The 23,121-nt window shown below is 38.1% G+C and overlaps 1 protein-coding gene across 1 annotated transcript in view; it reads left to right on the top strand.

Annotated features, from left to right (window-relative positions):
• PARD3B (par-3 family cell polarity regulator beta) overlaps positions 1–23,121 on the top strand; it is a 391,507-nt gene that overhangs the window by 253,507 nt on the left and 114,879 nt on the right. The window lies entirely within an intron of this gene.

The raw sequence follows: 23,121 nt of genomic DNA, 5'->3' as shown, positions 1-23,121 counted from the left end.
ATTTTTGGGTAGTGCAAGACCTGCTCCCACACTCAGACCTTTGCCTTCTCTTCCCTTGCTTATCTGCTTCTTTCACAAGCTGTGAAGAGASAGAATTCCTTGTGTTACTGGAAAAGAGCAGAATTCCTTGTGTTACTGGAAAAGGTCTACTARCGTTTACAGTTGCTGAAAACCACTATCTATGATAAAATCTTTGCTTCACGGCTTCAGYCATTGCCTGCAGTGAACAAAAGCTYACTGTCCTCCCTGCCCAGCATGCAAGTGCTTGGATTTCTGCTGTGRCTGTTTGTTCTGTGATGCTCTGGARTCATCAAAGCTCTTCAAGCTGTTTCCTTGCTGTKGCTGGGACRTTTGGTGCTGTAGGCACTCTGGTTGCSATCACCCTTCCCTCTAGTACCTGTTGAGTCTACTGATGATTTAAATGTTTTTAAGTAGCKCTTTATATTTGATACAGGGTATGAGATGAAACTTTTTGGTCACCTGGAGGAGGTTAAACTGGAGGATCATGTGGTTACCTATGGCACTGAGCATTTAATATTAGCTTTAGGAGGCTATTGGTGTTTCTCATCAGTCTATATTGTAGACAAGACACACATATACGAAAGCCACAATCATTGCTTGGGCAAGGATACCTTTAACTAGTAATCTAAGAAATTCAGCTGCAAGATCATTCACTGGTGATGATTTTCATCAGGACACATAATGTATGAACTTGGATTACAACTTGCTGTTGCTTTGCCCTCTGGAGTAAAATTATTTGTGGTATATTGACAGGGAAGGTTTCAGCTGACTTCCTTCCATCTATCAGCAATTGTCCTGTCAACTTTTGAGCACAGTGGAGATAGTGTCAAAAATATACAGGCATGCCTGTGTGCCAGGTTTGCATGATTTCAACAGTTGTTAGRTGTTACCTTAGTCCATAAGATGAAGGTGTCTGACTATAGCAGTTCTGCTTYCAAATGGGCTCTTCAGGAACAGAGSAGGCATGTACACACATGTGTGCATTGTGCATGCCTGTGTGTTCAGACTGTTTAAAAAAATAGGACTTAACARTGGAACAGTAGTCAAAACCCTGAATAATTAGGAGGGTGGCTTCAAAAACTCTCTTGTGTATCTTGAGCTTTATGTCTATTCTCACTCTTTTTTTTTAGCTCTGTGGCATGAGTAGGAAAGAGCAGGGGAGGGCTCAGAAGTTTGGCAGAAGGATAAGTATTGTTTCATGTGTCGAAAATACACAGCAGATTCGAAGTTTGAATTGCAAAGTCTTACAGGGGTATGATATCTGAGCTAGAAAGAATACAGGATGACATCAGAATCCAAAACAGGTTATTGTAGTTGACAGAAACTTTGCTAATGATCAATATGAAAAGATGGGAACAATAGGTTACCATTTGTAGTSATCCCCCTTTTCAAATATAGTCCACATTTTAGTAGTACACAAGGTTAATACATCTTTTCCTTCAATATGCTTGTGTTTGGTTTTGATTGATAGTYTTCTCAGATGACAATAATTGTTAATAATATTTACCAGTATGGCAGGACAGAATGGGAATTTCTATCCCACACCATTGAAAATCTACAAAATGACAAAGATGGAAGCAAAACATTATAATAAACAGAGAGGGAGGAGTAGGTAAGARCAGTTCACCTGTGAGGTTTTTAGAGGTTCTGCATCCTTGTCATTGTTTCTTTCCAGAATTTATGAAACATGAAAAGAAATTCGTTCCTGAAAAGGTGAGAGTCCTAGGGAATCCTAGCTGTGATAGAAGTGAAAGAAGGGTGCAGACCTGWGAAGTGAAAATTGAACAAGAGCAACCAATGTGAGTTTACAAAATAATTGGGGACAATTTGTCCTGGGCAAGATGAGAAAATCCAGGCTGGTGTTTTTTCAGACAGAAACTGCTGCATATGGCATGAAAAACAAAACCAATTGATCTAAATGTTTTTAAAAGAAATAATAGGAAATCAATRGTGGAATTTACAACAGGTCAAATACCAACTAAATATTAGATTTGATAGGTACTTTTTAAAATTGGAGTCTTGTAGTGACATGAGGAGTGTCAGGAGGGATGGGGAGGAGGAAAATGCAGAAAGGTGGTTTGAGTGATAAGTATTTTAGCAACAAGGATGGAAAGAAACATCCAGATTTTTTAATGACGTTGTGGGAATGAAACTGGCATGTTTTATTGGTAGAACATCTGTGGAAGAGAAGAGAGAAGTTTAAGATGACAAAAGTTGTGAGGTTCTGCAGCAGGCAAGATGGCTACTAATCCTTGGTAGCTTAAGAGAAAGAAGTAGATGYATTTTGAAATTGATAAAAGCCCAGTTTTTGACATGAGGAATTTAAACCAGGAAGAGAGCCTGCCACATTGGGGGCATTAGAAATGTAAACATTGTGGAGCAGAAAGCTTGATGGAAAAGGAAACCTGTAAAGGACAAAAGAAAGTAGAATTTGAGGCTAAAACAGCTGCTGGAAAAGTCCCCACTTGTCTACCGTGGGATTTTTGTGCTTTATTTGCTGGGGCACACATACATCTGAAACAAGTTTTACCTTGATAGTGGCCATGTGAACTGGCTGGTGTCTGCTTTATAATCAATAATAAAACATTTCAAGATATTAAAACCAAATCCAAGCACTCATCTGTAGTACAAGAATTGTTGAGCTTTAGTCTTTTGCATCTGAGGTTTTTGAACCTATTGGAATTGCTACTGCATTGGATTTTTGCCTTTTTTTTTTTTTAATTTAGCAACAGAAAATTGCAAAGCTGTTAGCAGTTGCTAACAGATTTCACTTAGAGCCTCATCTGTTGCTCAGCTGCTATTTACTTGTAGTTCCTGGTCTTTTTTTACACATACAAAAAGAAGAATGATTGCTTTCCCGCTAAGCTTTTCCTTGATTGAAGCTTTATTTAGGTGACTGTGATTCAGGGAGACCATCAAGAAATCATGCTTTTATTTTTGTAATCATTGTKTTTTTAAAAAGTCCTGGTTTTTCACCCAGCATTAACTGAAACTCTTGGCTGCAGCATATTAACAACTGTGGCTTTTGGGCAGAGTAGGTTAATGTACTGGAGATTTCAAATGTTACACCTCTATAATCCAAAGTGCTATTTTATTCTGGTGCTGACTGCACAGTGTTTTGTTTCCTTGGTTGGTTGGTTCTGATGCATATATTGCCTGCCTTGGTTCTGAAGGTGGGTGTGTGCTGTCCAAAGAACAACAGAAGTTGATTTTGTTCAGATTGGTTTTTTGTAACATTGGCTGAGGAGCATTGCATTTTACTTTTTGGTGTTTTCTGGCACATTGTGCTGTCATTATTCACTAATAATCCACCACTAGTCAACAGACAGAACAAGAAATTTTTATTGTATCAAGAAAACAACTGCATTAAATGCTTTCATCCCTGCAGCTGYGACTAAAAGTCACAGCTAGATACTTCAGTCTCAGGAAACTAGATAGTTCAGTCTCAGGAAAAAGCTGGTGTCTAGCATCTGTGCAAAGTCTTTTTCAGAACAGAAATAATACTGAGGTTTTTTTGTGCAGATACAAAAAAGCTGCAAGATTTCACAATGCCACCTTTGATTTTTGGCTCATCCCTTTTCTCATATTGAGCTGACTGATTCTTTCAGGGCACTGTGAGTCTTAGACTGTTAGACCTCAAATGAGCTTCCCTGTACTTCTTTTTGAAGGTGTTCAGTATTTTCAGGAGAAACACTAGAGTGAAGCAGCATATTTGTGCCTTGGAAAAGAGGCAGTGTGTAGTGTCATAGGTTTAGAACTGTCAAAAGCTTTGTGAGATGGGCTATTTGGAAGGGTTAATTAATCCTAATAGTGCAAGGTGTTAGAAATCCCTGATGCTCAACAGCACCAATGCAAACTGTATTATCACTTAGGACTGGGAATGCAAAGCTGATCTGACGAAGAGGTTAATGAAATAAATAAAAAATTGTTCCTYAGTTTGCTAGGTGATGAACTCCAGATTCTGAATTTGTGATCTTTAGTTATTGAATTGCCATGCTTTGAAATACTATCAAAATACTCTCTTCTGACAAAGGTAGGCTTTGTGTTTCTAAATTAAGTTGGCAGAAGACTGAACCTTTAAATCACCAGGGAAATGTGACCTCTGYCGTGCTGTGCAGTTCTGTATCCTAGTCCCATAGCAGTTGTTACAGTGCTGGCATATAATAAACATAACTCTATGGCTCTCTCTACCTTTCCCAGATAGTGACTGTAAAAATTCTGGGCAGCTCTTGCAGTTTTATGGATATAAAGGTAAGACAGCTAATGGACTGCAGCCCCACCAATGGCATTTTAATAGGTAGCTCCCCCAGGCAGAGGTAGGAGGCTGAAGTAATAATTTTTTTTTGTGGTATAAAAATCTAAGAGCAAGTATGGAATTGGTGACTCAGAGTAAAGAGTTGTGCTGAACTGGATTGCAGTGGGAGAGCACTTTCTCCTTTAGTCTTCATTGCTAGGCTGGACTCAGGAAGAAAAAACAAACTACCTTCTTCATATAAAGCAGTGCTTGTCAACATGCCTATTTCACTAGAAAATATTTTAAAAATCAGTACAGGTGAGAAAATGCCTATCCCCCACCAGTATTGCGCATCAACCATGACTTGCATGTTTGTGCACATATACATGTAACTGCAAGCCTAGGAAGCAGGAATATATATGTGTGTATTAGTTAGATTTGCTTTTTCATCTTCAGAAAGATGCAATTTCCTACATAATAGTTCATCTTAAATTATTTACCTTCCATTTCACAGTATGAGMCATGAATATTTTATTTTTTGTCCCTTTAATTTGCCAATTTTCCTTTGAGCTAAGTGCCTTAGTGATTTTAATTTTTCATTCTAGTTGGAAGACAGAAATGACCCTTTTTTCATTACTACTATTATAGGCCTTGTGCTCAGAATGATACTTTTTACAACCAGCACTGTTGAGCCTGTAATGGTATTGCAGAGTAGATAGCATAATATACAGATAYTGACTTCCATTAACTTTGGCACTATGATAACTTATGGAGAGATTTTTTTTCCTACTGTGTTGCCCTTAGAAGTTGAGTGTTATAGAAGAAAAGGTAGCAATATATGAAGAAGGAGCTAATACTAAAGATGTGACATGTTGGAGAGAGGCAGTGTATATAACTTTTTGATGTATTTATGTGTGTATGATGCTGGGAATCAATATGGACATGGATAGATTAAAAAAAAACCACGGCTAGATTAAATTATGTTTTAATTAGGCTAAAGTTATTTTAGATTGTTTGTTCTCAATTGCAAAATGATCTGAGATGGATGATGTGTATTTGAAAGGCAGCATCAGTTAATGAGGCAGATGAGTTATTTAGAGGCCTTGATTTCCTTTTGCATAATAAAATTCCCACTTTTCATTTTGGTAAATTAGTAAATAAAACTCCACTTTCCTTTAGAGAGCATAAGAGTACGAGAGAGAAGATAAATCTAGTCAATTTAATGTACCTCAAATTTGTCAAGTATTTYGAACTAATAAAACTGAACGAACCTTTCATTTTACATGTATGACTTTTTCTTTTCATCCACCATATTAATTCCTCCTTGGCTGCATTCATAGKCAGACTAAAGCAGAGAAAATAAGGGGGTTTTGTACTAAAAATGATCATGCAGACTGCCTACTAAAGGCTGATTTGTTTAATTAAGCATCTGTTCTCCCCTTAATATGCATGCATAAATCTCATTAACGTTAGATGTATGCAAGTGCAGTGAAGAATAGACCCCTCACTCTCATTACTGAACTTGGATAACAAGATTTATATTTACTTAACAGATCAGAGCAGAAAGTTCGCTCTGACTATTTAAAAGGACTTGAAATTGCAAACTGTTTGCAAGGAGCAAGCTTTTTGTGAAATACTTGCATGTTCATTTCAAGTTGAAATATCATTATTCAAGTCATTACTAAGCAAAAAAAAAAAAAAAAAAAAAAAAAAAAAAAGAAAGAAAAACCAACCCAAAAACCCTGCAGTGCGCTTTGTCTGTAAGGATTAACTTTGTCCACTAAATTTGACTTAAATGGATACTGACTTATTTAATACTGACCTCTGTGCATGCCACACCTGCTAAAAATAAACTTCACGTATTTTCAGGAGGCAGCATTTTTCTTCTAAGTGTCTGTCTCTAATCTCCCAAGAAATGTGTTCTGCAAGAAGAGTCCTAGAAAGCAAAGTGTATCCTTGAGGAATACTAAACACTGCTGTGTTCGTCCATCATTCACTGGGGTTGGTTCACTGTTACTTGCTCTAAAATCCTCCTAAAATCTAGCTGAGGATAAAACTTGAGTTCCATGTTTTCTATATAAGTTATGGTACATTGGATATTTCTGTAAGTGGTACAGATGCCTGATGTACCCTGCATAAAGGTCCTAGAGGGTTTAAAAGTCATGCCCACAAGAATTTGAATTAAGGCTTCTTGATCCGCATTTTAACCAATAAATACATGTTTTGCTCAGGAATACAGAGCAGAGTAGAAGTTCTACCTTGAGAAAGAAACAACATGCTTTTGCTGATTTTGATACAGTAATTCTTGTAACATGAACCTGATAAATGGAGGGGGGACCTAGGGTGGTGAGACAACAATTAACAAAGAATACAGAAGGGAACTCCTGACAGATTCCTGAACCACAGGGTACTGGTGGGTGCTGGTTTCATAGGTGTTGCCATAGGTAACAGCCATCTGTAGAGAAAATTAAATGTACTCATCTCACTGAATTATGATTTATGCCACRCAACACAGTCAAACTAAAGTAATATTTATATTATAGTGCAGAGTCATTGATTAAATGCACATGGCATCTCAAATCCAGTTGACATTTTAAGTTGAAATGATTGCAGACATGTGGTCATTTATTTAACTATTACTTTAAAAAATGTGTCTCTACTTGTTATTAATAGAAGAAAGTCAGACCTGACCAATATTTCAATAGGCTGACCTTTTGTTTTGCTGACATATAAAAGGAACAAAGCTCTTTTTGGGGTAGTCACAATTTCAGAGCATATGAAGTATGCTAGCTTCAGAAAAAAMCTGACCCCTTGAACTATTCTGTCTCTTTCTTCCCTCTTTTTTTTTTTTTTTTCCACATGGGATTTTTGAAAGAAAATGAAGAAGAGATGGTTTAGGAGATAGGAAAAGTTTGAGGTTTGGGGTTAGATAGGAAAAGGTTTAGGAGATCCTGTGAGAGAGGTTTTGTTTCAAATGCCTGCTCTGCCACTGATTTCTTGGGAATCACTCACTAACTCAGTTGGTCTGAGCCCCAGTTTTTACATAAAACTTATCCTCTGTGCTTGTAAAAATTGAAAATAACATTTCCGTGCTTCATTTTATCAGCTAAACCTGCTAAAAATCTAAATTTAAAAACTAGTCTGGTTACTCCTGTAACAGTATAGCAGGCAAATAGTTTTATTCTTAAGAAAATGAAAAAGTAATAAGCTTTTATATGACATTCTCAAACTAATTTTTCTCARTCTCTAGGATTCTTTCTCTCAGAGGATGACTATTTTCCATTTGTTAATCTCCTGTTTCCCAGTGTTTTATTTCCACATAGCATCTTGTTATTGCTTATCTTCCCACTCATCTTTAGCAAACTTTGGTCAGTTCTCTCCCTGGGAGGAAAAAATGCAAAGCAAGCTTATTCTGGTTTGCAAGCTTAACCTTCTGGTGTTGCACTATGGAGAGCAGTGACAGTTCTGTGTTGCTCACCCATACCCATTCCTGCTGCTGCTATTACATGTGGTGCCAAGCTGGGTTTTCCTTCTCCCTATGCTATCTCCCACCTACAGACGCTCTCACCTTCAGAAATGCTTTTTGGAATATAATGCCTCAGAGTTATATCTGGCTTTCTGTCTTTTACCTTGGTTTTATGCTGTCTTAATAGAAAAAAAAAAGATGTAATGTCAGCAAACTATTTTTTCCCAGCAGATTAGTCCTCTTTTTGTCCTTGCTCTGTCATCATGAAGACTAGCATCATCTTTCCCCTTTCACAAAACCCTCTACATGGAATGTCATCTTTTTGTAAATCTTAAATCCACTTAGTGGGGCAGTGTCYGCAATTTGCACAGTGAAGACATGACCACACAAGAATTTCTTCCCTTTTTGCTTGAACTCCTGTTGCTTCCAGATTGTATGAGTCTCTCTTGTGGATGATGCTGCTGGGTCCTGGTTCTGGGTGCTCACAGCTGCCCCATGAGCAGAGTTCCAGCTCTGTTCCCTTCCTGTCAGTCTGTATTACTGACCAATGTGGTAACTTTTGAGCAGCCACAAGTGCTCCCAGCCAGCCTGTCTGAGCAGCACTTTGCTTYCTGCTGCAATGAGGCTGGGCAGAATGTTTTATACAAGTTTCAGCTTCCCTGAGAGTTGCCTCTGCTGCAAAACTTGCACCGTGTTCATGGGCATTGGCAAGGCTAAATGTATAATTAAGTAAGGCTTTATATCCCTTCTGCCCCAGCTCCTGCTTTCTCTCCCATAGAAGCAAGAAAAGCTCTTTGCATCTTCCTGCTCTGCTCCTCACTTGGCTGTGTCCCTTGACCTCCACCTCTCCTCATTTTTTGGATGCAAATGCAGGGGTGCAGGATTGATCCTTACCCAGCAGTTCCAGCTCATTCAGCAGTTAATTTAGCAGTAACTGGTGTTCCTGTCACCTCCAGCCCTTCATCCTGGACAATGCTTGTTTGTCACCGGGTTTCTGCTTTTGTTGCTTYCTCCTCCTCTCTCTATCCTGTGCTGCACCCTAGGCTCTCTCTTGTCCTGGTTGTCACCCAGCTTACACAGAGCCTTGAGTAATGAGCTGAGTTCCTTAGTTAGGGCTCTTGCCCCCTGTGTGGTTGCATCTAGACTGCCCCTTGTCAYGAGCAGCAACTGCTCTGATTTCTCAGTGATCACAGTGCTGTTTGGAATCTACCAATGTTATGTTATTGAGTGCTTCCTTTACAAAATTATTTACATTAAAAGAATCTTGCCCTGCTTGTTTTCTTTATTAGTGAAAATGGCGTCTCTAGGGTCTTGGCCCAGGTGCATGTGAGAGAATTTGATCTCCCTCTTTAGAGGTCCTGGAATAAATCTTAGGGGTGAAAATAAAACAGCCTTCCCCTTTCTCCCTTACTGTTCTTGCAGCTTCCCACTTTTGCTCTATTTTGTTGTTGCTGTGAAGAAACAATAATGAATGAATAAAAAGTAACCAGGGCAAATACAAAATGCAAGCCAAATGCTGACATGAAAAAAATTGTCCCCCTCTGTGTGTTAAAAATTCTGTCTGTGTGTGTATTTAGTACAAGATACATGGGCCACTAAGTATCTGCTATAGCTCTTTAGCATTTAACTTCAGGATTGGGTTTGAAGGAATGARCTGTATATCTGAGCCATTCATTGTCCCTTATTTGAAAGTAGTGAATACCTGGCCCCACACTAACCCCAGATTATCATCAGATTGGTTGGTAATAATACGTAAATAGAATTGTAAAGYTATTTTCTGGTGACAGAAGGCCACCGTTGTTGTTTGCTATTTTCCTGCAGCCCAAGAAACCTAGTGAGTAATGAGTCGGGCACTGCTCACTCTGCCTCTGTCATCTTTGTGTTTAGCTTTTCATCCTCTATTGTGGACACCTGTATTACAGTGGCTCAGTGTAACAGACATCCTAATGTTCTGTTTTTAATTAAAATTAGATTGRGGAAATAAACAATTCAAAGAAGGTAGCTTTCCTTTTTGTGTCCACCCCCCAACCCCCGCCAATATGCTTTCCATGTCCTCTTTAATGTTTGGAAGTGTTTGTTTTCATTTGCATGCTCTTGGGCTGTTCAGCCTCCCAAACAGATTGCTTCCCTGACACACAGTGAGGAAGGACTCACAAGGAAGCTCACTTTTATTAGTTTAGTCTTTTTAGCAATGTATGGTTTTAAATTATTGATTTTTTTTTTGTCTGTTTGGTTTGATACAGACTGCAATCTAAATGTTTTTYATATACCTCTTTGTCAAAATGAAGATTTCACAAAACCAAATTGCACTGCTTTTAAGAAAAAWTTTCCCCAATACAGCTGCAGATTTATTTTAGTGACTATAGATACACCAGAGAGTGACTTAATCTTAGTTACTCAAAAAAGAAATTAGCAAATATTTTTGTCTTTTAAAACAGCAGATTGTTACAGTGGTAAGTGCTGCAATAGGTTAATGTACTGCTTCATCTCTGAAGACCTCCACCTCATCTCTTTTGTAATTAATTCCTGCTTAGGCTATTTTAGCTTGGTTGTCATTTGCTGCTTCCCAAACCATCAGTCATCTGCAGCAATGGAGGATGCTGTAGGCAGGATCAGGCAGAGCTCCAGGAGCTCTGGGCAGAAATGGCTTGGGAAGATAAGAGAAATTTCTAGGTAAAGATTTGCTTTGAATCCTCTCTGCCTATAGCAGTGGTGTCAGCTGCTCTGTTCCTGGATGTCAGATGTTTRCTAATTTCAGTAATTGCAAAGGGGAAGTTGTGTTTACATGTGTGTGGTGTGAATGCTGTTCTGTAAGGCCCCTACAAGAGCCTTTCATCCTGTGGTGCTGTCCTCTCCAAACTGCACCATTTGTTGTCTTGCCTGTGAAGTCTGATGCACTCTGTGAGTAGGGAAAACTGATTTGGCAATGGGAGCTTGTTAATTCTGAGTGCATAACTGGCTTTAGTTGCCAGTGCTGAACTGAAGCAAATTTTGGGTTATTGCATCTCCTGCGTGGAAAATACTATTAAAAATCTGTGTCTTAGAGATACTTCTGTATTTTGCTAAGACTTACATGTTTTTGGCATGCTTGGAGGGGAAGGAAGGCACACTGATACAAAATATGTGTTCTACTGGTCTAATTAGAAACACACCAAGTTTTATGCAGTCTAAAATAAGCTAACAAAATTATTCCAATAACAGTATATTTATTTAGTTCATCCTTAACATTTATTCTGGTTTAAATACCAGCTTTCTCTGTCTTGTGGGGATATTCAGATTGGAGAGAATGAGTTTAATCTTTTTTGGTTTTAGGGGAGAGTTTAAAGAAATTGAAAGATGATGTTCCTGTCATAGTGGGAAGAAGGATCACTACTGGCCCTAGATCTGCTGCAGAAAACTTACATTAYACCATAAACTGCTGTCCATGCACTTGTATGGAATTGAAAGTGGAGCGCAGACAAAATGATCTTTCACTAGAGAAGATTAAAAAGAAAAAAAAAGAAAAGTAGCCAACTCCTCTAGAGGAGAGGGGGGGAAGTGAGGATTGGGGTTCAAAATAAGTGCATATTTAAGATCTACCTGATTGTTAAGGCCTTAAATAGACTACAGATGTTTGTATGTGCTTCTGCTGTCTTTGTTCTAGGTCTTTATTAAAACAATGCATTCACACCATAAATGGCTGCAGTGGAGCTAAAGTTAAAATACATAGGTAAATCTTTTGGGAGTGTGTTTGTTATCTGTAAAGATTGTGTGTATGAGTATAATTCACTCATCACATGTAGAAACTCAAAATTTTCTAACTATGTTATTTTAACCTGTTACCTTATACCTGTATTTTTATGGAGCTCATTAGCACATAAATCTTTGAAAGTATTGTATATTAGTTTCCAGAATATCAAGTAAAAGGGTGGGTCTCTTTTTTTGCCAAACTATTTCTGTTTCTATTATAAGAACAGCAAAAGATTAGAAGAGAAGGTGATGGACTTACATTTGCATACTATAATATGCTATAAATACTCTAGGGGAGGGGAACAAGGAGGTTCTTAGGGGCTTCCTAAGCTAAAGGAGCTTCTTTCCCCTAGAATAGTCTTGTCACATCGCTACATCTGCCTCATCTTCTCAAGGTCACAAAGGCATTGAAACAGCCCATGCCTGGAAAAAAGCATGTTTGACAGAGTATTGTATTAATGGCTTCATGGGACACCAAGACCATTTGTTGATCTTGGCTGTCAGTTTATTGTCTTTCTAAGTCTTTGTTTATTTTGTGTATGTTAGCCTTTCACTGTGTACCTTGGGACACAAATTGCCTGTAACAGATCAAATTTACTGGTCAAGGGCTAAGTCCCTCTCATGAGGCTGTTTACCAGCGATAGCATTGGTGGCTGTTGGCTTTGATACCATATTTACTGCAATCATATTGTAATCACTTTGCACAATCATTAAAGCTCAATAGAAAGTTCTAGCRTTCCAGGTAGACAACAACAAATTCCTTGGTGAATTTGGGCTCTCATTACTTCAGCAGATTTCTTTGTGAGGAATCTTACGTGTTGTACTTAGAAAATACAAGTCAGATTGAAACTGGGAGGATGATATCTGTGGAGAGAAATTCTGTTTACAGGGACTAACATTTTGTGTTGTCCAGCCATATTTAGGCCAGCTCTATCCATAAGTTTCCGCATAAGTAAATGGAAAATTATGTTGAACATCTAGGTTTCTTTTTAATATCCACCATGCTGAGCAGCTGCAGACCTAAACCAAGTTTACCATATAAAGATTGATATGGAAATATGTAATATAAATCAGAGGAAATTTCATATTTAGCATTGATCAGACAAGGAGAAAAAATACAAAATTAAATTAGTTGCATAAAACATTGCGGTAATTTATAAGCAAAAAGGAAAAGATTGTAAATTAAGCATTGAAATATGAGGTTTTCTGTTWGTAAATATTGATGTAAAATGAGCTTTAAAATGCAATTAAAAATTAAAAATTGTGGTTGGTAGCTTTCTCAAGGACCCAGTTTCAAAGGCTGACCAAACAGAACAGTGAGACCAAAATAAAACGTCAGGGAGGGGGAAAAAAACACCAAGCTGGAAAGCAGCTTAAATTGATACAGTGTCTGTATACAGATAATTGAAGCCATGAGATTTAATTAAACTTACCAAGTGGATGTTGCTATCAAGAATAAAACAGTGAGACTTAAACAGAATTTCTCTGATTGCGTATGGGGAATTTTRGGAGCAAGATAAGAAAAAGTACAATTTTACTGTCAGCTGTAGAAAAAAGTGTTCATTGAAAAACAGCTCAAGCTGTGGGCATTTTCCAGGACCCCTGGGTACCAAATTTCAAGGATAACCAAATGCTCTATAAAAGCATCTTGTGATCAATTATATTGAATGGCACAGAAGAGCTGCATTGAGTCAACACAGATGACAATCCATTTGGCTGAGGAAACAGAGATCGTTATAGACCTTTAATACAGCAGTTTCAGTTCAGTATCTGTCCATTTTGGAACTTGGACTTGTAATAATTGTGTTGGTCTCTTGAAAAAACAAAACTTTATTAAAGTCAATATACACTAGCAGTTGTCAAATACAGAGCAAARAAAGCTAATAAAGTACTGCAGCAAGCAGGTTTTATAACCTCTTACTTTAGCACTGATACCATTTATGCATTTAAATGACAGCACAAAAATTTCAGGTGGTCAGACTGAATTTTGTATGGCAGCAGTGAGATTTAGAGTAAAAATGTTTACTGTATCATGAGAAAAGCAGAAGGAATAGAGATCAGCTGTAGAAGTCCAGATTGGTCCTGGTGGCAGAAAATGCAGTAGAAATACCAAGTGGAGCAGAGCAGAGTGATCAGAAGGAAGAGTTTGGGGAGCCTAAATAAACAAGTCATTTCCAAATAGTGGAGAACATCCTGGAGCTTGTCAGTCTTCCTGAAATAAATAACAGCAGATGTTTCAAAGAGATATGGATTGGTCTTAAGCCACAGAAATACAAACATGTAGTTGCTTTGTGGCAATTTTTTCCACAAATTTTTTCCACTTCATGGAAGTCTAGTACAGAATGAGACCCACTGAGTGTTCTGGGGTACAAACAGGTGTGACGTTGAAGTGAACCAACATGAAGTTGTGATTAATGTTGGTGGGTTGTTTTTTTTTTTTCCTTCCTTTGGGTTGTAAGAGTATAGGAGAATTAACTCTAGTCCCAGTTCTGTGGGGACTTTGGAGTARTGAATATTTTTTCAGTCTTGATGGGGAAATCCTAGCTTGAGACTGTGAGAATTTGTAAGGTCCATTTCTTCCCTGAATAGGGAACCTCAAACCTGTGTATAAAAGTTCTCTGTTTCTTTCAATAACTCAATAACAGATTATTTTTTCTTCAGAAATATATTTTAACTGATAGCCCTGAAAACTGCAATCTAAACTTAGAGATATTTCTGCTACTCATTTATTCCCACTGGTACAAAGATGTCTGAGACCAAATTAATCTTGTAGCTGTATCTTCACAATCCCATTCTTTCTRCTTGTTTCGCAAGAATAATTACTGATGGAATTTAGCCTTTGTAATTCATAAAAAAGAACAAAAGGCYGGTTTTTGTCTATTATCTTTACTGGGGTTTAGGGTTACAATGAATAAAAAATGGGAGAACTAATTTTATTTACTTAATATATGGCATAATTCCCAGAAGCAGCAGATCTGTGAAAGTCCTATTTCTGCTGTGTAGCACTCTGTGTTGGCTAGGAGAGGAAACAGGTTTTTTGTTCCTATTGGGTTAATTCTGAGAAAAAAAAGGGTTGGATCAGTTAAAAATATTTTTATTGTCACTTTTCATTTTTAGACCTTTTTAATMAGGACTGAGATGGATATTTATGTGAAGAGCCACTTTGTTTAAAATCCCTTTCTTATTGTGAAAATACTTTCTGTGAGAATACAAGAAAACTTGACAATCTAAAAGAGCCATTTGTGACATTACTGAATAATACAGAAGAATTGCTGACTAAACAAACACAGTCTGCTTGCTTAGTAAAGTGTACCATCCTAGCAAAGAGAAATGGTATTTTACAGTACTTCAGGGAAAGGCCTGTAGTGATTATCATACATGAGGTTTAATATCATAAAACGTGTGCATGATGGGACTGAAAAATGTGACTTCTTATGTGTAGTCATTGCTGCTGTTAATTTGAAAAATCTGGCCTGCGACACTTCTAGAATATGGATCAGAGCTAAAAAGAACTTTTATGTGAAATCAACTTATGATTCCAAAAAATATCTATAGTAGTAATAATAAGCTTCTGCTAAGGCCCTGGCTCATGGCTGTGAGGAACAGATGGTGATGGCCTGTCAAAGCCCTGCTGCAGCCCWTGAGGATCTGCTAGGATTTACTGTGGCATTCAGAGTGCTCTGAGGAAAGTAAGAAACCTGCTCAAAGTAAAACTGAACATCATGGGCTGATRGACATACTCATAGGGAGCCACTCAGCAGATTCAGCTGAAAGGTTATAAGATGAAAATGAGTATTAAAGAATGATGGCAACTCTCCAGGAGTGGAGAGGGAATACCAAATGCAAAAATTGAGGCATATGATTGCCCTCCTTTATGCCTCCTATTTTGTTAAAAGTGAGGCTGACACTGTGTGTCTTCTTTAAAGAGAATACTGATTTAAAGGCTTCCTCTGTCGTGCTCTCCTCTCTGGATCCCYTGAGCCCTGCAGTGGCCACAGTGCTGCTGGGTTAGGGACAGCAAGAGAAGTACATCCACCCTCCCAGAGCTCTTCCCAGTCTCTGCAAAGAAATCTACTGTATAATGTGAATGAATGAACAAAGGAAATACCATTAGGGATAAAACAATCCCTTTTCATTCCCTTCCTTTGAGACCTGTAGCAAGAGCTTTCCACATTTCCCCTGCCTGTGCCAGCCAAGGATATATTTTCTTCAAAGAGTRCCCCACAGAAGTCCCAAAGCAGGATTTTCCTGTGTCATAACTGGTTACAGTTTGTGTCCATACACAGATGCCCTTCGCAGCTTGTTTCCAGAATGAAAGTTGGCATTATGCTTGTTATTGTTCAGCTGTACATAAAGTGAAACAGACTTTCAAAAATCATTTRCAAAAGATTTGCTGTGACTATTGACGTATTCTGACAACCTAATTTTTTTTATAGACCCTCCACTCTCCTCCTACCACTCGCCACCTCCCAATTCCTACCCTGCAAACAGCAGAAATGTATTTGGGAAAATGAAAAAGTTATGAATCAAACATTGGAGGTATTTTTAAAKTGACCCTGGACAGACATATAGATGGAGCTGATAGAAAGGTTGCAGATGTTCTATATTAAAAAGTCTCTGTATAATAGATGATGTTGTGTCCTGCATCAAATGATTGAGTAGTCTCCTGTGGAAACATGCATTTACCCGTAGTATATTCTGAGCAGTTTCAGTTATGTACATATTTCATCTGTCACTGAATTAACCTGAAAAGTCAGTGGGTAACCAGATCCCTTGGATGGACGGGCTCGCTTGATGCTTGTTTGATAAAGAACTTTTTTTTATATATTAAAACTTAACAGGTTTATTCTAAAATGAAGCCACTGATGTTTCTCTTGGAACTGCTGGCTGCATGGCTTAAAAGCCCAGCATGTCATGTAGAGACTGTTCCAGTTAYGTATTTCATTGCTTGCACCATGTAACGTAGACTGGTTTGGGGCAGTTTATTTTTTTGTGGTGCGTTTGTTGTTGTTGCTGTAGGGTTTTGGTGAGGTTTCTTTGATGGGTTTTTGGTTTTTTTGGCTTTTTCTTTTTAAATCCTGACCGAGAATGGTATTAAAGCAAAACTGACTATGTACATGTGCAGTTTCATTGAAAATGGGCAATGCTGTCAGAGAAAAATAGCAGGAAATTCTAGAGACACCGGTTAGAAAACACTGATATTTTCAGTATTTAGAGTAAAATAGTATGAAATAGGATTGAATTTCAGRCTGAAGAAGTGGTAACTTTAAATCTAATTAAATTTGAAGCCTTTGTTATAAGCTGCCTCTTGCAATATATCTGGGAATCCATAATGTTGTGTAGTTTCATTTACATTTTATGAAAACATGATCATTTGCCTTTAAAAAAGAAAACAACACTTCATTTTTAATGTTGTAATCTTTTAATAATGAGTGGCTGAACTATCTCTGTAATTCATTACCCTTTCAGCTGTTAGATGAATGGGATATGTTATAGTTTGTCATTATTCTCCATGGTGGCAAGGAGAACAGACTGGGGATTTAAATCTCCTTCCACTGCATGGGCTAGAGACATGCTGATGACTTGCTGTGAGATTACATTTAGTTCCAGGCTCTCTGGTGCTTCAGAGTGTAATGCATTCGGTTGCTATGATGAACAAAAGCTTCTGATGTCTTGTGTAGGTATACTAGGAGTCAAATGAAAGAGAAAGAGTAAGGAATGCAAGTAAAATGTTGCTTTCTTTTACAAATGACTGGTTGAGTATGGAGGAAAATGCAATAAATGTATGTGAGAAGGGAAACAAATAGAGTAGTTGAAATGTTATATGGACATTCACATGTGTGTGTAGATGTATAATGTGAAATACAGTATAATCTTGACATTGTTATGTACATACTTAGGACTGCACTGGCTCATTACCCTTTGCATCAAGGATGCTCAAGTGTTTATTATGCTATTTACCAAATTATAGCTATTTCCTGAACAGCCGGCCTCCGCTGAATATGCTTGTATTCCGTCCATCTTTAATTATGAAGCCTGCACTTTGGGGCAGAAACATAGTCTGGCAATGATCAGCAGGAAATAAGGGAGAAATTGGTAATCTTTTTAGCTTTACTGTTTTATGTTCCTTATTTGCCTCTCCCAAGTATTCATTTGGGGAACTTGGACAGCGTAGGTCAGGCAGCTGAATTTCTTAGTGGATATCTAGTAAGTTTTTTATGGAGGGTTTTTTAATTGCATCTAAGATTTAACTAGTCTACTCTGAGTGGAGTCTTGTAATAGTTTTAGTAAAAAATATCTGTATATCAATTTATAAATACCAGTTATTTACTTCAACCTCTGCATAAGTACATAAAATGAATTATATATTGATAAACACTGCTGAGAGGTAGAGGGATTYAAAGTTTTTGAATATTGCCATTTATAGTGGTGGAGCTTTTACTTTTTTTTCAAATATATGTCAGTTACACACACTGTTCCTCACTCTTTGTAGCATTGCTCCAAAGTTTAACTTGGTAACACAGTGCTTAATCATAAATCTGATTTCATTTCATTTTAACATTCAGAAAAATATCCTCAATGTGGCTTCAAGAAAACTGTTTGGAACATAAATGTTGGCATATAATCCCTTCAATTATTGAAAAAATAATCCAGTCAATCTCTAGGTTGGCTTTTTAGCTCAAAAGTGCCTTAATGTGACAGGAATGCACTATAATCTATGAAAGGAATGTCTTAATTTATCACAGAGCCCATTACTTTTGAGTTCTATTTTATACTCTTGGTATCTGTACTTAATTTTTCACAAATAACATAGAATGAAGTCTTGCCTGTGATGTGTTTTAGACAATTGAGGGGTTTTGGTTTTTTTSCCAAAGAAAAGAGTGGTTTCTCTTACTTTGGAGGTAAGTGCAGTGCCTYATAAGTTTTTTGAATGTGCTTGTAACTATATAAAACCAATTTTTTCGAGATCTTAGCAGCCTGCTGTACAAACTGGGCATTTCTTCATGGAGMGAACACAGCTGGATCCTCTGCAACTTTTGCATTTCCCCCTCCACACCACTAAGTTCAGTACTTCGTACTTACTTCTCAGGTTCCAGAGAGTGCTAGTCTGGATTAAATGCTTGAGTTTGATTTAAAACTACACTGAAGACAGACAAGTTCAACGTTGTTCTGTGTGTTTGGACTTTGAAGAACCTCCAATTCCATTTAGGATTTTGTGTGATGAAGAGTTAATTCTGTTTTAAGGTTCTTGAATCTACCCAAGACTTGCTGCCAATTTTTGTTGCTAACAGAGATGTTCTCCATCCCCTAACTTTGTGTGTCTGTATTTGATAAGGCTTGCAAATATCTTTGTTTAGGGTGGTTTTTTTTTTGAGTGGCCATTCAGAGGCAACTTTATTCTGTACTCTGATGTGTCTTATAAAGAAAGGTTTTTCACATTAGYGTAGTGCTCAATTACATTGGAGCAGCATAGTTGCTTTGGATTTTAGACTTATTTGGACTCTAAAAGTGAAATCTAACAAATGTTACCATCTGCTGTTCCCAACCTGCCCCCCCTTCCCTCTCAGTGCCCCAACAGACTCTCTTCCTCTGTTCCATCCTTATTGTGTGATTCAAAATCTTGTCAGGGTACTTAAGGGATGTAGTAGCTTCAAGGCATGAAGTCAGAGATCAGCTTTTCCCAAACAGRATTCCACATTTGTTCTGTGAATTAAGGGTTTTTATAAAGGTTAGCCAGAACTATAACGCCTTTTTTTTTTTCTCCTTGAAAAGTAAACTTGACACACCTGTCACGTCTGAGGACTGGAAATTTCTGGCTTCATAGAGGAAAATGTGTCACTGTGGTGTATGTCATCTGACCTAACTATCCTGGAGATTTTTGTTCCATTTATCTCCTACRCGCTTTATATAATGAAAGAAGTCTCCCTAGGCATGATCAACCAGACAGAGTGAGTAAAACACAATGGTTTCAATCAAGAGTTTCTGCTAACCCAAGTTAGTTGTTACTCTTCAGTCAAAGGTACYTTTTACCTTGGCAAGCTGTCTGTCTTCACAGACATTGTGTAGTTTTTCACTAGCTGCTGGTCACAACCTTGTGCTTAAATTTGTAAGATGCTTTTTCTATTTTGAATCCTAATTTTTTAATCCCTWTCAGAAAAATAAATTCCCTGTGACCTGCATTTCTGGAGTTCTGTGTTGAGCTCCAGTGTGAATATCTTGATAGGAAATGTTACAAATTTCTTGGTATCAGCCAGACTCTATTCCCAGCATGTGTGCAACACAATTCCAGCCAACTTGGGTTACTGCTTTTCCTGTAGAAATCTGTCCRTAGCACAAAGAAGCTACCAAAAGAATTTAAGAGAATGCACTAAAACTCATATGCTGCCCAGTTTATTATTAGTGAATTATGTTCAAGAGCCCTCATTTCCAGGCACAATATAGAAATTTGAACCCAGCTAAACTTATTTYAAGGAGGGATGAAGAAGGTAGTGAAAACCATTAGTGACATTTTTGAAAACTCAGTTTAGTTTCCCTGAGTAACCAACCTTGATACTTGTTTTCTAGGGAGCCTGGAGTACTCAAAATTGGTCAGCTGTTGCAGAGTKATGGCCCCAGGAAGTCCTGGCTTCTCCCAGCAGGTTGCAATGCTGCTAGCAGGGGTGTGGAGGGAGACAGGGTGGTTTGGGTGGTTTGGTTTCCTCCCATCTCCTTGGGCAGCATCCCAACAGACTCCTCAGGGCTGCCCTGGGTGGCTCCTTTGGAGGGTCTGATGCTCAGGAGATCTCCTCTCCTTACAGGAGATCAGCTGATCTGCTARGAGTCACAGTTGGAGGCTTTCTTTATGTGATGTTAGATTGCTGTCAGACAGGATTTTTCACTACAAGGTGTTAAATCTCTTATAAATCTTTGTCAGATTTTTTTTTCTTCCAGCTCTGCGGAGGTGCTGCAGGGCTCATCATAGAAGCTGCCAAAGCAAACAGCAACTCCATCCTAAATACTGAACCTTTAAAGCCCATGTGAAAAAAGAAAGGTGCAGTAAACCTTTCTTTGGCATTGCTTAATGCTGTGGAGTGTCTTTTCCTACTAAATATTTGTTGCAGGCATTTTGGGTTTTASTAATTTCTCTGGACAGGGTTCATGTGATCAACACATGGTCCTGAACGTAATTTAAGTTTGCAGTTTTAATTGGGTTGTTACATCATAAAGCAACACATGTCTCATCTGAGCAGGTACAAATAGATACTTCTGCAAAGTTTTCTTGTGCCTGTTTCTGGTAGTGGTTTTCTGACAGTTATCAGGRTGGTTCAGGAGCAAAATATCTGGGGTGAAGAGGGCTTAATTTTCTCTTGGACCTTCTCTTTTTCACACTGTATCTGCCTTTCTCAGGCTGGAATATCATTATAGAAGCTTATGCACATTCAGCTATATTTTTTTTAGCTAAGCAGAAAATTGAAGACTCATTTTACCTTACTGTGTAAAGGTGAGTGAGGGGGTATACTTTATATGCTGCATGAATGTTAGTTACTCTTTGGTAAAGGAGTGACGATAAACACATTTCATGTAAAGAGGATTCATGTTAASGCAGGTCTGGAGCATTGGTCTGGTCAAAGACCCTTTACTTTGCAAACAAAATGTATATCTGTCATAGCRTTGCAAGCTACTTTTGTGTATGTGTATGTGAATCTGTAATAGATCTTTCTTTGTATTCCAATTCCCWTACTTCCTTTTTCTCCTCATGTGATGAAAGGGACTTGAAATCCAATAATGTCTCCATTTGGGTTAAATATTTCACTGTGGAAAATCTTACGTGCTAGAGGCAAGAGCTACTAACACAAAAGAGAGTAAAAAAGCAAAGGTAAAAATATTCATTTATCAACCTAGAGCAGCAAGGCCTAAAATGTGAGCGTTGCAAATGTAATTATGRAAATGTCAACAAATATGCAGATTTTTATAATGGCTCTTAATGAATGAACTTGTACCCCAGCTGACTTTTTAGACATGAACAGTAAATTCTACCCTTTTTTTCTCCTGCTTGGGCCACTTCATCCCACACATGCAGGTGTTAGAGTATTACTTTAAAATTAGCTTTGAAGATGACCCTGGTTCACCTCCCTGGGACTGTGTRAAGCCCACATAAACAGAATAAGGGATGTGTTAGAAGCATTCATAATCATTCTGAGAGGCCTAGGACTCAGTGTGGAAATGAAGACTATGTCAAAGGTATGGAAAGCTTAATTGACAGCCTAAAAAAAAAATCCAGCAACAAGTAACCTGATAAATGGCACAGACTGTTAATTAGATGTCTAAATTTACCAACTGTGTCAGGAAAATCAGGACACTAGRAACAATATGTCCCTAAGCTGCGCACTAAACAACTGCTGTACTACTTATTTATATTTATCTGATGAAAAAGTACGTGCTGAAAGGAGCACAGGCGGAAATCTCTGCTCTCTCACTAGCCTGAAGCTCCCGGGCCTCTCTTCTCAAAAGGCTTCTGTGTCCTGATATTCCCTTGTCTGAACTGATCACTGTAATATGTGGCCACAGGAAATATTAAGCTGTTAAAGAATTTTGGTGGTGGATGTACAGGAGGGAGCTCTGGGGGACTTCTGAGGCCTTATGTTCAGTGAAGACAATTTGCAAATTCCTGTTTGCTTCATCAGGAATTGGGCTGGGCCCACAYTGATGAGAGGAAGAGAGAAGTTAGGCTCCTACTTAGGTTTTATGATTAAAGTATATACCTATTTAAGTAAGCGTGTACTGCAARATGTGGAACATTTACATATGGTATGATTATGTGCATATTTAAATACATTTATTGCTAAGTAGGAAACATTTCCATCGTACCTGCACAAGGACTCTGTGCCCTGGTCATGGAGCTGCTTCCTACATCACCTCCAGCCAGCAAACATCTCCCAAACATGCAGAACACCACAGCACACATCCCATCCCTCCTGGCTTAGGCATTTGTGAGGGTCAGGAGAGATTATTCAGATTTCAGTGATCACCAGTTATCTCTTAAATAGAAGTAACTCTTGAAATTTCTAAGCCAGTCTTTACAGTCCTTCCCATGTGTCTGATACTAGGCAGGGCTRACTACCTAAGAGATGATAATGATGTTTTGAAAGACAGATGTTTTGCTTATTTCTGCTTATCACTTGGAAGGGAGCACCTTCTAGACCTATTTTCCTCAGAGCTACCTTGGGCTAGTTGGCTTGATTTTAATTGAGAAGGGAGTTGAGAAAGGACACATTTGCAGCTGGCTGCATGTGCACAGCTGGATTCAAGGTCCCTGGGTGTGCCCTGCTGTTGGTTGGAGCCAATGGTGTCGTTTCTGCTATGAACACACTCTGTCTAGGAGAAGGAAAAAAGATAAAGAAAATTTAACAGTAGCCTTGCAACATCATCTTTCAATGTGATGTTGTACAAGACATGGTCTTGCATGAGTGGGGGGTAGGGGCAGTTTAAGAGTCCAGATGAGAAGTTTTGAGGAGTTCTTGAAGTAAAAAGTAGGTAGGAAGAAAGAAGTTCTGACTGTATTTACTATATTCACATTTTTTTTCAATTTTGGTGTGCATGATTTTCTCATTGAACAAAACAAGTTCTACTCTACAGTTAATGTCAGATCAAAACCATCTTGTGTATTCTGATTTCAGTTCCACTTGTTCCA

Source organism: Malurus melanocephalus, unplaced genomic scaffold, assembly GCF_030028575.1.
Source record: "Malurus melanocephalus ecotype Western Australia unplaced genomic scaffold, MMel_1.1 scaffold_180, whole genome shotgun sequence".
Classification (NCBI taxonomy): Eukaryota; Metazoa; Chordata; class Aves; order Passeriformes; family Maluridae; genus Malurus; species Malurus melanocephalus.
This window is presented reverse-complemented; position numbering and strand designations above follow the sequence as displayed.